The following is a 17,951-nucleotide window of genomic DNA, read 5'->3' on the forward strand; positions in this document are numbered from 1 at the left end:
TAACTGTTATGTCCAATTGTTGCTGTATGTGTTTTATCGTTTGCATGACCAGCCTCTGTAGAAAGTACATAACTGGAGCTTTAGAGGAAGAGGTTAAGTCACCCCTTTTCTTGAACATGCTTGAATGTATTTTGTATTGCTTTGCGTGTATACACATTCCATAACTTTTCCTTTAGAATTATTTAATAATATTTGTTTGAGTACTTCACTTTAAAACTATATTTCAATAGAAAGCACAGAGTCAATGGAACCCTCACATAAAGATATTTTTGATGAAAAAAGAATACGTATATGAAAGGTTGCAGTTTAGGTGGTTATTTTCTTCCACAGTGCCTTTTCCTGATACATCTATATGACTGGGTGTTGTGTCTCTGCAGATCAATTCAGAGATACCTTGCATTCTTTTTTCTTTTCTTTAACAAAAGAAGACTTAAAGTACATTATACGATGCAACTTCCTAATGACAGAAAGAACAGGATGAGTTCTGACACCGTGAAATCCTAAACATCTTAGATTTAATTTGGAGAAGCATGTAATTCAAACTCTTGAAGGAAGCAGGAGCACTTCACGTGGCCTACTTGGCCCGCTTGGGGTATCTGGCAGGTACAATTCTACAAGCTATCCTAGACAACAATATTGAAAAGTCTGTGACTGTGAAAACTATTGGGGGGAAAAAAACCAATTAAGTGGGGGCATCATGAAAAAGGAACAAGATAAAGTAATAAAAATGAAAAGCAAGTGAATGGGTTTTGAGTGTTTCAGATGAGGCTCCTGCCTTGTTTGTGGAATACTGAGAAACAAAGAGTAGGGATAGGGGATAATTTCATTACATTTAATGCTTTATTTTGTGGTTTTAAATACCAACACAATTGCAAATTTTTTTATATTTCACATGGGAAGAATTTGCCATTTAGAAGGGGGAAAAACGAATGAGGGAGAAACTAAAATTAATTGATTTGTCCATCCTGACACAGAACACTGCATGCTTAACTTAAGTCCTTATGTACTGAATTGTATTAGGCCCAAATTAGGATTGTCACTTTTCTCCTGACACTGCCTTCTCTAACAATGGTTTGATAGGTGTGTATTACTTCGAATGCAGCTACATGGTGAATTGGGGCATGATATTCAGACCTGGGGGTCATGCCAAAGCAAAGCATTGTGGTTTTAATGTGAGTGACCAAGTGTTAGTTCTAAATCCTGTCAGATTGTGTGGAAAGACTTTTTTGTTATGAAGCAAAAGCTTACTGTTGTTAGTTACTTAATTGATAGGTGTCATTAAAATCACCTTCCCATCTGTTATCTTTTCTCATACTTCCAGGTGACACATGTAGGTATTACCCCATCTCTATCACATATGATTTTAAACTATTGGCATGACAAACTATGACAAGAGATGAGGTAATTCCTGCATGTGTTACTTAAAAGTAAGGGGAAAGAGTAATGGATGGGAAGGGGAAAGCAGAGATCCCTGTTATGGAATCATTCTGATGTGTGAATTATGGTGTATTTTGCAATAGTACTGTTCAAATATGTTCATGATTTGTGCTCTTAGACTGTTAACTATCTCTCCATGTTATTTTTCTATTGAAAAGCTTTTGGGAAATGTAGTAGTCTGCAGCTTTAAATGATAAAATGGCTTCACAGTGAGCCAATAAAGAATCAGGAGAGGTGGGACCAGAGGAAGGAAGGAAAGAAGGGGGGGGCTGTGGATTGGAATGCAACTTGCATCACATCCAGTATGAAGGGTGAAGTCTGGAACAAATCTGCAGACCCTGTGTGAGCACTGATTGCAATTTCAAACATAATACAGGCTGTTTATCAAATTACAGCACAGCCAAGATGTTCTGATTCAGCTTTCCAATGTTATCACACTCCTAGTCCTGTTCATTCAAGGAACAGTTGCATTAATGAATATACTGTAATTCCTGCAAACTGGTGGAGATTCTGTTTAAGTTCATGCCGAAAGAAATTTCCAGAATTTACAGACTTCATATTTTAAAAAAAGGAATTTTAAAAAATTTGAATGCAAGATAAAACAAAATTGACAGATTTTTTCCATACTAGTCCAGGTATGGTCATCTTCCTTTTTAAAACCCCTCATCTTTCCCCTTCATTTCTTCCACTGTTTCAAATCAAAAACAAAAACATATTAAGGCCAGAAATCCGTGGGAGGCAAACAGTGCAAAAAGGTAATAGTGCAGTGAGTTTTCCTATGAACTCCCTTTCTCCAAACAGCGCATGCCCAGCCATGCACCTCATTTTGCAACTGGTGTGACATCAGGAGTACAAAGGAGAACCTGCTGGGGATGAAATGCAGTTACATAAGTAAATAGGAATCCAGTGGCAGAGATGTAATAGTCACACAATGTCTTCTGATTGGTAGCTCTAGGAGATCGCTGCCTAGATCAGGGGTAGGCAAAGCAGAGCACTTCATATATTGCTCGTCAGCAACTCCCAACCTTCCTCTCTGTTGCCCAGCCAGGTGAGGCTGCCAGGAATTGCATGCCAAGCATATCTGAAAGGCGGCACTTTGCCCACCCTCAGACTAGATGCATTATTTGTCTCCATTTAGGTTCTGAATGGAGAATAAGGCGATCATCTGGTGGTGGGTGGAAAAGCAAATTTTATGAATAAATACACAAAGCAGCTTGAATAACTTTTTAAGATTTGTTTCATAGACCAATCAAGTTTTTACAATTAGGAGGCAGAACACTTGACAACCGTCCTGCTATAGGGAGAAAAAAAGTGGGGTGGAAGGGTGGGGACTGCATACCTAAAAGCTGCCATGGGGGTAGCCTGCAGCTATATGCCAGAAAGTTACTGTGCTTGTCTCTTATGTGAATTTTTATCCATCTAGTCAATAAGAAATGAGTCGTTACTATGGCAATTTTGACATTTTGAGGCAGTTGTGTTACAGTGCAGCGGATCCATAAAAGAAAGCTACGCTCCTCACTCTAGTATATGGTTCCCTATAGGTAAGGTGCTACGGGTGTAATATGTGGTCATAGAATAAAGGCTGTGGGGAGTGTTGTTCGAGTAATGTGTGTGGTTGTAAAGGCAAGCTGAACGAAGCAAGGACATCGTAGCTTCTAGTCTAGAGGTCATCATTTGATGGGAGGTGGTTCAAACACATTATTAATAACACTTCAGCATGTTTATTTTTTGAATGCTCTTGACTTTTGGAAGGTATATAACAGTCTCATTTCACATTTTACTTGAGCAAGTAGATACCTCACTATTCAGCCAAGCCTGACTCTCTGAATTTCAGTCAATTTACTAGGACCTGGTTCCAATGAGGCAAAATGTGGGACGATGTATGGAAGTGGTGGGAGAAGAGGTCAGAATACAGTGGACCCTCGACTTACAGATGGCTCGACTTACAGACTTTTCGAGTTACAGACTTCTCTGGCCACAAAATTTAGGTTCGACTTGCAGCCAGAGAATCGACCTACAGACCAGAAAAAACCAAAATGGAACAAAAACGGCCGGTTACGGGATTAATAGGTTTTCAATGCATTGTAGGTCAATGGAGACTCGACCTACAGACTTTTCGACCTGCAGCCACCATTCCAATACGGATTAATTCTGTAAGTCCACTGCATCAGGTATCCTTGTTTGTGATATCTTGTCTCCACTGTGACAAATATGCTCTTAAAGTAAGTGTTTGGCTATTGGTTGACTCTGATCCCTTTCCTAAATATATTTAACAACAATGTAGGAATATGGGAAGTGGCCTAACACTGTGTCAGACCACCGGTTCATTTGTCCCAATATTGCCAACTCAACTCCTCAATGTTTGAGGCAAGATTTTTTTCCCCTAAACTTACCTGGAGATGCTGAGGATTGAACTCAGACATTCTGTATGCAAAGTATGTGCTCCACCACATGTGCTCTAAGTGACATAACTTTGGGACTGGGAAGGAGATCCACAATGTAATGGAAACAACTCCAAATATATACTCTTTAAAGCCCTAACCAAGGTGAACTATTTAAAATCTTAAAAGATGACACTGTAAAGGTGCTACACTCAATATGCCAGCAAATTGGGAAAACTCAGCAGTGGCCAGAGGATTGGAAGAGATCAGTCTACATCCCAATCCTAAAGAAGGGCAGTGCCAAAGAATGCTCCAACTACCATACTACAATTGCACTCATTTCACACGCTAGCAAGGTGATGTTTAAAATCCTACAAGGTAGGCTTCAGTAGTATGTGGACCGAGAACTCCCAGACATACAAGCTGGATTTTGAAGGAGCAGAGGAACTAGAGACCAAATTGCTAACATGCACTGGATTATGGAAAAAGCCGGAAAGTTCCGGAAAAACATCTACTTCTGCTTCATTGACTATGCAAAAGCCTTTGACTGTGTGGACCACAGCAAACTATGGCAAGTTTTAAAGAAATGGGAGTGCCTGACCACCTTCTCTATCTCCTGAGAAACCTATATGTGGGACAGGAAGCAACAGTTAGAACTGGATATGGAACAACTGATTGGTTCAAAATTGGGAAAGGAGTACGACAAGGCTGTATATTGTCCCCCAGTTTATTTAACTTATATGCAGAATACATCATGTGAAAAGCTGGACTGGAGGAATCCCAAGACGGAATTAAGATTGACAGAACAAATATCACATATGCAGATGATACCACTCTGATGGCAGAAAGTGAGGAGGACTTAAAGAACCTCGTAATGAGGGTGAAAGAAGAGAGTGGAAAAAATGGTCTGAAGCTCTACATCAAAAAAACTAATATCATGCCTTTGGTCCCATCACCTCCCGGCAAATAGAAGAAGATATGGAGGCAGTGACAGATTTTACTTTCTTGGGCTCCATGATCACTGCAGATGGTGACAGCAGCCATGAAATTAAAAGACGCCTGCTTCTTGGGAGGAAAGCGATGACAAACCTTGACAGCATCTTAAAAAGCAGAGACATCACCTTGCCAACAAAAGTTTGAATATTCAAAGCTATGATTTATCCTGTAGTAATGTACGGAAATGAGAACTGGACCATAAAGGAGGCTGACCACCGAAGAAGTGATGCTTTTGAATTGTGGTGCTGGAGGATACTCTTGAGAGTCCCCTGGACTGCAAGGAGAACAAACCTATCAATTCTGAAGGAAATCAACCCTGAGTGTTCACTGGAAGGACAGATCCTGAGGCTGAGGCTTCAATACTTTGGCCATCTCATGAGAAGAGAAGTCTCCCTGGAAAAGACCCTGATGTTGGGAAAGTGTGAAGGCAAGAGAAGGGGATGACAGAGGACAAGATGGATGGACAGTGTCATCGAAGCTACCAACATAAATTTGACCCAACTCCAGGAGGCAGTGGAAGACAGGAGGGCCTGGCATGCTCTGGTCCATGGGGTCACGAAGAGTCAGACACGACTTAACAACTAAACAACAACAAGTGTTGGAGCACTCACCACCAAATGTTGGTTGCTTCCGTCATAGTGCTTTAACAGTTAGGATGTTTTTCCTGATATTCAACCGAAATATGGTTTCCTGTAACTTGAGCCCATTGTTGTGTTTTCCTGCACTATGGGATGATCAAGACCAGATCCTGCCCCTACTCTGTATGATAACCTTTCAAGTTATGTGAGTTTCCATTATAAACCAACTAATTTTACCAAACAGACTTTCTCGTACTCAAATGTGTCTTGATAGCAAAGTGTCTCATGTTCATTTTGTGAGTAACTTAGTACATTTATCAGCTTTCACTCAGCAGCTATAACTCAAGCTTTACAAGCAGCTTGATTTGTAGGTGATAGTTTTAATTTAGTGCTTTGAATACTGAAGCTTGACCTGTTGGATATTATTTTAATCCATGCTGCAAATAAAGGCTGAAGAGCTAGCTGGACTCCTCTCCCTCTCCCAGTCAGTCAGTTGGTATTCATGATTATCTATGAAATATTATTTCTAAAACCAGGCGATAAAGGAAATGAAGGTGGTGAAACCTATGCAGTAATAAAACTATATTTCTGAAAACTTGGGGGGGGGGAAGAGTATACCCTTTGAAATGATAACAAAGAAAATAACTACACTCAGGTTCAAAAGAATTATTTGAAACAGGCCCAAAGGCTTTGAAATGCTCACAGAACTGGAGGTTAAAAAGGGTAAAAATGAGTATCAAAGAGAAATAGATATAGTCAAATATTTTGGTGGACTGGGAAATAAAAAAAGTAATTGTGCAGTATGGTTAAAAAGAAGAGGAGGATGATAGCCAAACAAGTAACATCTGAGACTGTGTAAAGCATTGATTCAAAAGCCATGGAGTTATATTAGCAAAGGTTACTATAATACTCTACTAAGCTAACAAAACACCAACAAAGAGCTATGACAAAGGAGTTTCAGAAGATCTGGGACAGAATACTGTAGCTTTGACTACCAGTCAGGTGTCATTAGTAGTGAGCCCTTCTACCTGACATTTTATGTAGTGATTTGTTTAGTTAGCTGATTCACTGGAGAAACTATGCCATTTATATGCTTATTAGACACACAATTCCTTGCTCAAAAGGTCACCATGTAAGGGTTGCCAAAGTCTTGGGGTCAAATTAGACAATGGAGGGAGTGTGCATTCCTTATAATTTTAACCCACTTCCCCTCCCACAATGAGATTTCTTCAGATATTCATTTCTCAGCAACCACACTTGCAATTACCTTCCAATTATAATTACTACAGTCAGCATCCTACTTCTAGTCTTAAGAACAGACACATTGAATCAACTGCAAAATGAAGCCATAGGACTTACATAAATCCCAAAGAGGCAATGGGTTTTATTTGGTTGGATTCCCAGTAATATACTGTTTTACTGTATATCAGTTTTGGCCGAAGACCAAAACACTGACCAGATTAGGGCTACTTCTGCAGGTCCATAGTGACCATGGATTGAAGAAAAGAACAGGGATGGTGTGGAGCAGAGAAGTGGATTGCTTTGCTTGGATGTGGCAATTAAAAATGTGAGAGAGTGTGTCTTTAAAAATGTGAACATGATTAAAAGCAGAGAAAAAGAAAGAGAAACAATCAATGCCTTATAAGGAATATGCTGAGATGGCACTAGCAGAGCAAGACTCTGATAAGCTCACTTGGCAATTGAGTCCAGGGCCAACTCTTGCTCACGCCAGTTGAGGATGTTCTAAAAAGGAGCTCTGAGTGATGTTACAGGAATGTACTGTATATACCATTGCAGCCATTTTCCTGGAGAAAATGTATCAGTGGTAGAGCATTACCATACTTTCTTTGAATGTATTTTCTTTTTCTCTCTCTTTTTAAAATTGAGTTAGTTACACTAGTAGGACTCTGTGCATAGCTGGATCAGTGCCTATAGCCTTGTACATGTTTTGAGTGGGTTAGGTGAGAAGTTAGGATCTCTGACTCTGCCCTTCTGCATCTCTCCTTTGGTTTCTCTTTTCTTGTTGGCGTGGTGCTGCTGACATTCATAACAACACCCTCCTGTTTTTCTCATGTTCCCTAGACTGGAGATGGCAAACAATTGCCCCAGAAATAATTCTGATGGTGCTGTATAATAACCTGCAATTTACAGCCATTTGTGTTTCCCAGTTTCAGGGAATCTGCTTCTCCTCCAACTCCATCTGGCTATTCTGATGCACAAATACTAACAAAGACATGGACACAAATCATATTGGAATATCTCCAAAAGGGCATGGAGTGAACCAACTCCTGATGTATATGTCTCCTTATCTGGCATATATCAGATTGAGGGTGGAGAGGTAAGGCAGTGCACAGCCCCAATAATCCCCCCAAAAGCAAAGCATGCTAAATTCAAGCAATATAGGTGAGGGATACCAGTCCTATATAGACTACATTGCAGTAGTCTGTTTATTTGTGTTACTCATTAGGTTTATAGACGACCTTTCCTCCAAATAGTTTCTGATACGAGTGACCTTCCACATGATGTTGGATGGCTATTCCCACTGTCCTTCTGCTGAACAAAGCTCCAAAATATGAAGGAAGTGATCTGAACTACAGTTGGAGGGGATGGGTAGATAACCAGTCTATCTTTTCATCTCATCCTTTCTGGATCTACAGCCAGATTGATATTCTTAGCTTTATTTTGTCCTTTTCTTTTTGCTATCACTTTACTTGTTCTTCTTGCTCCTCTAGCTGAGTTAGACAAAGACAAACCTGCAAGTATGGGAGCCACCTCCTTCTGGCCTTACTAGCAATCTCTACAATGATATTCCCTGTTTGGCAGTAAGTCACTGTACTGTCCAAGTAAAATATCAAATACTCCTAATATCCTCCCCACTGGCTCTAGTGGCTACGATGATAGACATTATAGTTCATCAACATCTGGAGGCCCACAAGCTGCCCACCTCTGGTTTAAAGCGTACCTCTTCTTTATGACCCCAACAGGCCTTCCACAACTACCTTCTGAGAGGAGGGGACTCCTATCAAAGTTAATTATGCAAATCATGTTTCATTTGTTGTTGTTTAGTCGTTTAGTCATGTCCGACTCTTTGTGACCCCATGGACCCGAGCACGCCAGGCCCTCCTGTCTTCCACTGCCTCCTGGAGTTGGGTCAAATTCATGTTGGTCGCTTTGATGACACTGTCCAACCATCTCATCCTCTGTCGTCCTCTTCTCCTCCTGCCTTCACATTTTCCTAACATCAGGGTCTTTTCCAGGGAGTCTTCTCTTCTCATGAGATGGCCAAAGTATTGGAGTGTCAGCTTCAGGATCTGTCCTTCCAGTGAGCACTCAGGGTTGATTTCCTTCAAAATGGATTAAGTTTGTTCTCCTTGCAGTCCAGGGGGCTCTCAAGAGCCTCCTCCAGCACCACAAATCAAAAACATCTATTATTCGGTGGTCAGCCTCCTTTATGGTCCAGCTCTCATTTCCGTACATCACTACAGGATAAACCATAGCTTTGACTATTCAAACTTTTGTTGGCAAGGTGATATCTCTGCTTTTTAAGATGCTGTCAAGGTTTGTCATCACTTTCCTCCCAAGAAGCAGGTGTCTTTTAATTTCGTGGCTGCTGTCCCCATCTCCAGTGATCATGGAGCCCAAGAAAGTCAATATTTCACTTAGTGCGGCCCAAAAATACATGTCTTGGGCAACATGACAGTCATGAACACAACTAATAAAGGTGTGAAATTGCCTGCCTGCCTCCTTCCCATTTTCACTGGTAGAACAAACCCTGTTCTTGCATTGGAAGGATGAAGTGTTGCCATTTCACTGCCTTGGTATACAGCTACTATGACATTTACTTGAAGCAACCTGCGACAGCTGTCGTTCTGGAACACCCAGAGTTACTCTTTGTCATTCATTTGCTGAGCGTTACTACTATTTCTTCAATATTTATTTCAGAATCCTATTACCCACACTGAAACTTTCAAAGTATTTAAAACTGGTTAACCCCAAAATAGTTACAAGCAATAACTCAAACAATGGGACATTAAGCAGGAATGCATGGTAACAGAACCAAAATTATCAAGGATTTTGGAATTCCCTTTTATTGATGTGTTACCAGTTGAAAAAAATGTAAGTAACTCCTATCACAGAAGAGTATACTATGAAAAGGCATCAAAAACTGGTTTTGCATGGGAAAGGTTCCAGCTCCAGTTTCCATCATCTCCAGTTTAAAAAGGACACACGTGATATAGAATGAGCTTTCTATTTGAAAAGTTGCTATCCATCAGAGTGGCCCTAACAGCTATAGAGGATTAAACAGTCCAACATGGTCTAAGGTGGTGTGACGGATAGGTCAGTAACAACACCTGTCCATCGCAATAGAACATTGTCATGCTTACTTTATTGCACACATACTAGCAACCAGCTGGACAGATCAATAGCAGCAAACAACTGCCGGCCACTGATGAAAGAAAGCAAAAGAGCACTCAGCAGAGAGGTGGGGCTATTTTTGAATTCAAAGCCTGGAAGGAACAATTCATTAGTGCTGGATAGATAGGCAATCACTTCAAATCCTTCCCAATCACTCAAACTATGGACAGCATGCAAGGTTGTAAATAAAAAACCCAACATAGAATCAATTAAGTTACAAATTCATGTGAATATTTGTTAGTGAAAAGAGGTGGCTTTGTTCATTTTTAATTAAAGTGAGTGACTTAAATTTATTTCATTGATGTGTGTCCAGAATGAAGCTGGCATTTGCATTATGATAGTGCTGTTCCTTAAGAAAAGGACACTGTGGGAGAAAAGATGGGGGAATTGCTCAGAGTGGCAGAGCTCAATCACTTTCATCTTTTTTCTTCCTGAGAAAGAAGATCAGGAGACATTGTCTCTGAAGTGAGACGGGGCTTGATTAAAGCAGGAGCTGTTATTCATATTAAGCTAAATACAGACAGTGGCTGAAATCCTGTTGCTTAGCATAGTAAGTTACAAATAGAATTAGGCCCATTGAATCATTTTGAACTTACAGGGCAGTTCAAATCCATACTGATGGATCTACTCTAGTGTAACTGACTGCACTACATAACAGGGTTTTCTGCCAGTGATTATTACGTTTATTTATTTATGGGTGTATGTGTGTTGCTTTTTTTTTTCAAATAAAAGCCTGCATGCTCAGAAAGTTGCAATTTCATTTCAGCAGTTCATCTCAGATGCAGCTCCTCCAGATCTCCTGAATAATGGATCTGTGGATCAGTTTGCATCAACTAGTTTATTATGGCAATGTATTTTACCCTCTGAACAGGAAGCATTATTCAGTAGTTGCTTGGCAACATGGAAAGGAAGGTGCTGCTATACTCATATCTGACCTGTGGGTTTCCCAAAGACAACTGTTGGGCCACTGTGTGGACTGGACAGGTGTTTGGGCTGTAGCAGTGTGGTGGTTCTTACGTATATTCTCCCGGGATCAGACATGCTTGGCTAGTGATAGCATCAACCATTTGGGGAAAGAAGAATGGGAGGTAAATAGGAGGGCCAAACCTCACTGTTCTTTCCCACTAGGGCAGAGGGGACTGTAGCACTGCTCAAAGTACAGGGTCAAACACACCAAAGCAATGGAGAGGCCAGCATGGAAGGCATATCTCACGTTAGAGAGAAGAATGTCATTTGGCAGTGGAGAACCGTTCTGAAACCATGAGCTGGTCCCTCTTTGTATTCATGAAGGCTTTCACGGCCGGGATCTAATGGTTGTGGGTTTTTCGGGATCTTTGGCCATGTTCTGAAGATTGTTCTTCCTAACGTTTCACCAGTCTCTGTGGCCGGCATCTTCAGAGGTGAAGATGCCGGCCACAGAGACTGGCAAAATGTTAGGAAGAACAACCTTCAGAACACGGCCAAAGAGCCCGAAAAACCCACAACAACCATTATGTTCCCTCTTTGTGGACTCTTTAGAGCTGCAAGAGTAGTCAAAAAGATGTGGAGAGTCTGTGAGAAGTGATGATGCCAAGAAGCAGCTACCAACCATAGTTTTGTCTAGGGAAAGGTCTAGTCTTACCTATCCATTGTTTCTGAGAGTTATAAAAGTATATATTGAACATTTTTTATTCTAACACGTTTTTCAAGATTCTCTAAGTAGCCCTCAAAAGCTTGATGGAGGGGGATAAATATATGTCGATTACTGGGGAACAGCTGGTGGCCTGCTAGACACTGGAGTGCAATTCCCAACATCCCTCATACAGTAATTGGCTAGTAGGGCGTTTAGGTTTTCGGGTACCAGCTGAAGTCTCAGGGAGTTGCTGAGTGTCACAATTCCATGTGGCCCCTGATTGTTTCACCAGATTAGGAGCTCATGCTACATGCCCCTCAGCTGCCACCAGTTGATTTCATCAACAATACCTATTATGAATGACAGATGTTCAGACCATATATAATTTTAAAAGAACCAAATAAAAATTGTTTATTGATACAGTTGTTGACAGAACAAGCAATGTTGTTAACTCTTAAACACACTCTTGTTTATCTACCCTCAACCACCATTCTCCTGCCCAAACCCCTTAACTACACCAAACCCTTCAACTCTCCCTCAAACTCCCTATCTCTAAAACCCTATCTATGTATATCTAAACTCCTCCTGCTGCTGAGTCTCTTATACCTCATGACTCTGCCCTTCCAACACTCCTATTGGTCTATGCAAATAGCATATGAATATTCATGACCTGGGTGAATACCATACTGAGCTTCCCCAATCACCAGGCAGGTAGACAGATCTCAAGGTGAACAACATTGCATGATGGGAAAATGGGACTGCATTGTGGATAATGGCTCTCAGGCCTGGGCACCCATCTCTTCTCCACTTCCTGATGACTCCAGGGATCCCTGGCTAAGTGACAGGGTGTTTGTTTCTGAGTTGTCAACATAATACAGTATTTGCATAATAGGTAGTGCAGGAGATGTGTATTGCATGAATCTCTCTCTCTCTCTCTCTCTCTCTCTCTCTCACACACACACACACACACACACACAAGCATATTATTTTTTACACGACCTCTGTCTCCATGATAGCACAAGGGGTGACCTCGTGACATCACATGGGCCTACCGCTCGTCTCAGGTTTTGCCCTGAAATATCCAGGAATGGGTGGGGGTGAGAAGCTGTTTTTGTGGCAAGCCTTGTGGCAAGGGCTAAACTCACCTGCAGCCCAAGAACATCTGGTTGCCGCAGACTACCCATTCCTGCTGTGTGGCATTCTTTTTTTTTATTAATCCAGCCACCATTTTGTGAGGCCCTACATGTAACTTGTCCAGCACATTCAGATTACCAGAATTCTCCTTTTCTGAACTCTCTATGTCTTCTCAGACAGCTTTTTCATTGTGACTGTGACTGAAATGGTCACATAAAATGAGAAGAGTCTCTCTCTTCTTTAGCAGAAAATATATTCTTTTTCTTTTTAGAAATTTAAATGAGACAAATATATAAAAGTATGGCTTCAAAATTCTGTCTTTATGGGTTCAACATTGAATGCATGCCAAACTGTATCTGATAAAACATTCCAGAGAACCTACATGTAGTAATATAAGAAGGTAATAAATTTAGCTTGTGTTTGAGTATATATGCATATGATGGTACCATTAAACCACAAATGACTGCATGCTGACACAAAAGTAAGTCCTGCTTTGTTCAGTGGGGCTTTCTCTCAGTTCCGTATCTGCAAATGCGGTCTCATTATGAATCTGGCTAATGAATGTGAATTTCAACAGCCAAGACGTGAAATAAAGGAAGATAAATACAAATTGATTTAGGAGGCAAACAGCAATAATCCTTCAGCAAAGGAACACATTTACTATGCAGTACACACAGGGCTCTTGGATCCTATTGGGTCCAAACAATTACTTCTGAAATGAAAAATATGGTTTGTTGAACCAAAAATTGCTTTATTCTATATGGGGGAAAAATACACTGCAGGATGTCAGTCATCGTCATCAGCGGTGATAGCTTGAAATATATTTGGCCTTCCTTTGGATGTCTAAATCAGCTTCACAGTGTGCAAAAGAATCAAGGAAAATAGCTATTACAAGGAGTTGTTCTGGTATCTCTGACCCTTGGGAAATAGTACAGACTCTTATAGAGAGACTCTCCGTTTGGTGATGGACCCCTGTGGGTTGCAGCCAGATTTTAGGGTCATAAACCCCTCCTTCTCTCTTTCTCTATTTCCCCTCACCATGGGCTCTTCGCTCATCAAGTAAAAACTACAGCAACTCTGAATGACCTGAATTGTGATTTTACTTTGAACGTCTTTGAATAGGCTTTTACATAGTTTACATAATTTCTATTTCCAAAGAAGTAGCCATGTCAGTTTGTGGTACAATAAAATGAAGGAATCTTCCATTGCTTAAAGATCAATGCGTTTTACTTGGCATTAATTTTCATGGACTGTAACCCACTTCTTCAGATGCAAATTAGGGCTTTTCCAGAGACGGCAAACATTCCAACCCCAGTCTTGCTTTCATCCAGTTGGTCACTGTAACCCTCATATACTGATGCCCAACATAATGAGCTGTTACCTCTGGTGAATCCAGCAAAGGAACGGCTTCAACGAGTGACAGAAGGACAAAAGGCCCTCATGAAACAGCTAGCGGAATGACATCAATTGATGGTGACACAACTAGCAGACACCTGCCAGTTAGTACATGATGTCCTGATGACACGAGACACAAAGGAGATGAAAACATGGATGCAGGGACCCTACACCCATAAAGTTACAAAAGATGGGTCTGTACCTTCGCCATGTTAAAACTTTTAATTTTTACTCTGTACCTTTCTCATTGTCACAAAGGCTGATGATGAAACTCTTGGTGATGATTTGTGCATAATTGTTGTCCAACACACAAAAATGTGCTCATCTGACTAGTGTATTTTCACTTGCAGTGACTACCCATTTGATGGCTATTGATGCTCAGCATATTAGGATAAGCAGGGCCAGCCCTATTTAGTGATGCAGCTACAGTAGAATTTGGGTGTTGTCAAAGCAGACATAATTTTTCATTCTGTGATTATTGTATATTTTTATTCTTACAGATGGGATGAAGAGCTTGCAAGATTTTGTGGTTCTTGTGCTCATATATCTTAGGTTTCTTTGAGGTGTGAGAGGACACCATTGATTGCTCTGCCATAGGCAGCAGAGTAACTTGGACTGACTGTCTGGGAGTCCCTCAAAGATAATGGCATGTGATGGGAGTTGGAAACAGTGGAGAAAGAGCTCACGCTGGAATACTGAGCAGAATGAAGGGAGGTGTGCATATGTATTTTTACAAGTACTAACAGTTTCAGAGGCCTGCCTGGCAAGCATGCAGGAGAGGGCCTTTTCCTGCATGGCTCCCAGCTAGTAGAATGTACTCCTTTCAGAAATGTGATCAGCTTCCATTCCGAGTGGTTTTAAGAAGAAAGTAAAAACACATCAGAGTATCCCATGATGTTTAACCTGCCCTGTTGTATTGTTCTAACTGTGTTGATTTGAAAGGCTTAGTCGTTTTCAATGTTTTTTGTGGTGGGTTTATTTGATTTTGTGATTTTATAGTTAAATTTAGTTTTATTTGTTTTTATTCTTTTGTGAATTTTGTGAACCTCCCTGAGCACTATTTTCTACTGGAGCAGCAAGATATAAACGCCATAAATAAAAGTTAAATATATCAATATGTTTAACTAATTAATCAGCTCCTTCTTAACATTAATGTTGCCATATATTATATTCATGTTAATAAGTGTTCTTTAGTGAATAATTCAGAAGTATAGTTTTAAAGGTGGTTGTGTTGTTCTTTTTGCCACTGTTCCCATGTCTATACTGACACATTTCAACAGAGACCAATGGACAAAGAAAGATGCAGGAAACTGCAAAAAATTGCCATGTAGTGCAGTATTTCCTGTGGTAGATGGTGTGGCAGCAGCTGGCCATCAAATAACTCTATTTAGCAGCTCAGTATTTAACTTACCTGGAAAAAGATACCCATTGTCTGATGCTGGAAAGATGAATTAATAGCTGGCACAACTCCATTTATTTCACTGCTGGAATTTATTCGAGTCTGCCATACAGGAAGCAGGAGGGAAAGGAAATCCTACAGAATATTTTGGCGTCCCTCTTTTCAGGGAATAATTCATTTTTATTGCACTATATAATAAGATGAAAAAATCCTGCTAATAGAAATAATAATGAAGAAATCCAGCCAGGATTGTATTAACCATTGTGTTAATCCTATAACAAAGCAGGACTCAACTTGAACTTGGACTCGGTCGTGTTGTGTTGTATTTACAGTGAAATGGAGAGAGTGGGCCTATCTACTAGATCTGCTGTTCTTTTACATTATATTTCCCATCTTTTTATATGCTGGGATTGGTTGGTATTGAGCTACTTTATGTTTATTTTATTGCTGGAAACTGCCTAGAATAGTGGCAAGGCTACTAGATGGTGTAGTAGAATGAATGAATGAATGAATGAATGAATGAATGAATGAATGAATGAATGAATGAATGAATGAATGAATGAATGAATGAATGAATGAATGAATGGGCAGAGTGTCTCGGCCCCGTGGAGTCTCAATTGTGGGGTTCCACAGGGGTTGATTATCTCCCCAATGCTATTCAACATCTATATGAGGCCGCTGGGTGGGGTCATCAGAGGGTGTGGGGCATCGTGTCATCAGTATGCTGATGACACACAGCTCTACATCTCCTTTCCACCAACTGCAGGTGATGCCGTTCTGTCCCTCCAGCGCTGTCTGGGAGCTGTACTGCAATGGATGCAGGAAAATGGTCTGAGGCTGAACCCAGACAAGACGGAGGTTCTGAGGGTGGGTGCCCCACTATCGGAGGCTTGGGTGACTCCCTCTCGTTTGGGGGGGTGACCCTTGCTGCAAAGAGTGGGGTTCGCAGCCTGGAGATCCATCTGGATCCGGTGCTCACCATGGAGACTCAGGTGGCGTTGGTGGTCCGCACTGCCTTTTTCCATCTCTGGCGGATAGCCCGGTTGTGGCCCTATCTCAATGTGGGGACGCTCACTACCTTGGTTCATGCGCTCGTAATCTCAGGATTAGACCACTGTAATGGGTTCTACATGGGGCTACCTTTGAAGTTGACACGGAAACTCCAAGTGGTGCAGAATGTGGTGGCCAGACTCCTTAGCGGAGCGAGAAAATACCACCATATTTCTCCTATTTTGGCCGCGCTGCATTTGCTGCCCATTAGGTTCTGCATCAACTTTTAAGTCTTGACGCTTATGTATAAAGCCCTAAACAGTTTAGGGCCTCGATACTTAGCGGAACGCTTACTCCCACCTAGTTCTACCCGTGTCACTCGTGTGAGTCAAGAGGTGAGGCTGAGAAGCCTGACGCCGAGGGAGGCCTGGAAGATAAAAACAAGAAACTGGACCTTCTCGGCGGTGGCTCCTTGCCTCTGGAACAATCTGCCTCCGGAGATTCGCACAGCTCCCTCAATTAAAAACGGGGATGTTTAGGCAGGCCTTCCCCCCAGTTAATTCCTGATTCTCTCCCCTCTTCTCTCTATTTGATTTATTTTGTATGCTCTCCATCTTGCAGAATTCTTTAATTGTGTAATAATTTTTTCTTATATTTGTTAGGTATTTTATGTTGTAAGCCGCCTAGAGTGGTCTCAATGACCAGATAGGCGGGGTATGTATGTATGTATGTATGTATGTATGTATGTATGTATGTATGTATGTATGTATGTATGTATGTATGTATGTATGTATGTATGTATGTATAATAAATAAATAAATAAATAAATAAATAAATAAATAAATAAATAAATAAATAAATAAATAAATAAATAAATAAATAAAATGAATGAATGAATGAATGAATGAATGAAATATACCACTGTTTGTTGGGGAAGGCCCAAGACTTTTTGTTTCAGGAATTGAAGGAGAAAAACGGTATCTTTCATTACCATTAACAGGAGCCAAATACACTGATAAGTGAATCTTACTCCAACAGTGTCTTCAGTGAGGCTAACAGCAAAGGGCAGGTAACATAGCACAAACTTCCATGTCTTCTGATTCCATGTTCGGGCTCCCTGCCCCCAGCTTATGCTGCCTGAGGGGTCTGCTTCCTTCTACCTAGTGATGTTCTGCCTTACCATGATTGCTACAGGGACTGTTGTCACTCTAGGGCCATTGTTACTCAATGGATGTTGCCCTGACAGTAATAAATGTTGTCCCTTAAGGCAAATGTATGTACCATACATACTGGTTCTGATTTTTGCAGTGATGTACAGGACAGAGGCAGTAAAAAGGACAAGCACTTCGACATGCTTTTAACCACTCCTGTTGAAAACAAAAAGTTACATAGGCTTAAATAACATAGCTGGTGCCTTCTGAGATTGTTTACTCAGACTAATTTTTAAAAAGATATGTGTCATCCTCACACCTCAGTGCCCATCCTCATGGGATTTTGGGACTCATAACAGAATCTGGTACTACAGATTAGAACCTGCTCCACCATCAGGGAGTTAGACAATGACATCGCGGAGTGGATTTTGCGTGTCATGGGCAGGCAGTGGATTATTAGAT

The sequence above is a fragment of the Pogona vitticeps genome, chromosome 3 (assembly GCF_051106095.1).
Source record: "Pogona vitticeps strain Pit_001003342236 chromosome 3, PviZW2.1, whole genome shotgun sequence".
Taxonomy (NCBI): domain Eukaryota; kingdom Metazoa; phylum Chordata; class Lepidosauria; order Squamata; family Agamidae; genus Pogona; species Pogona vitticeps.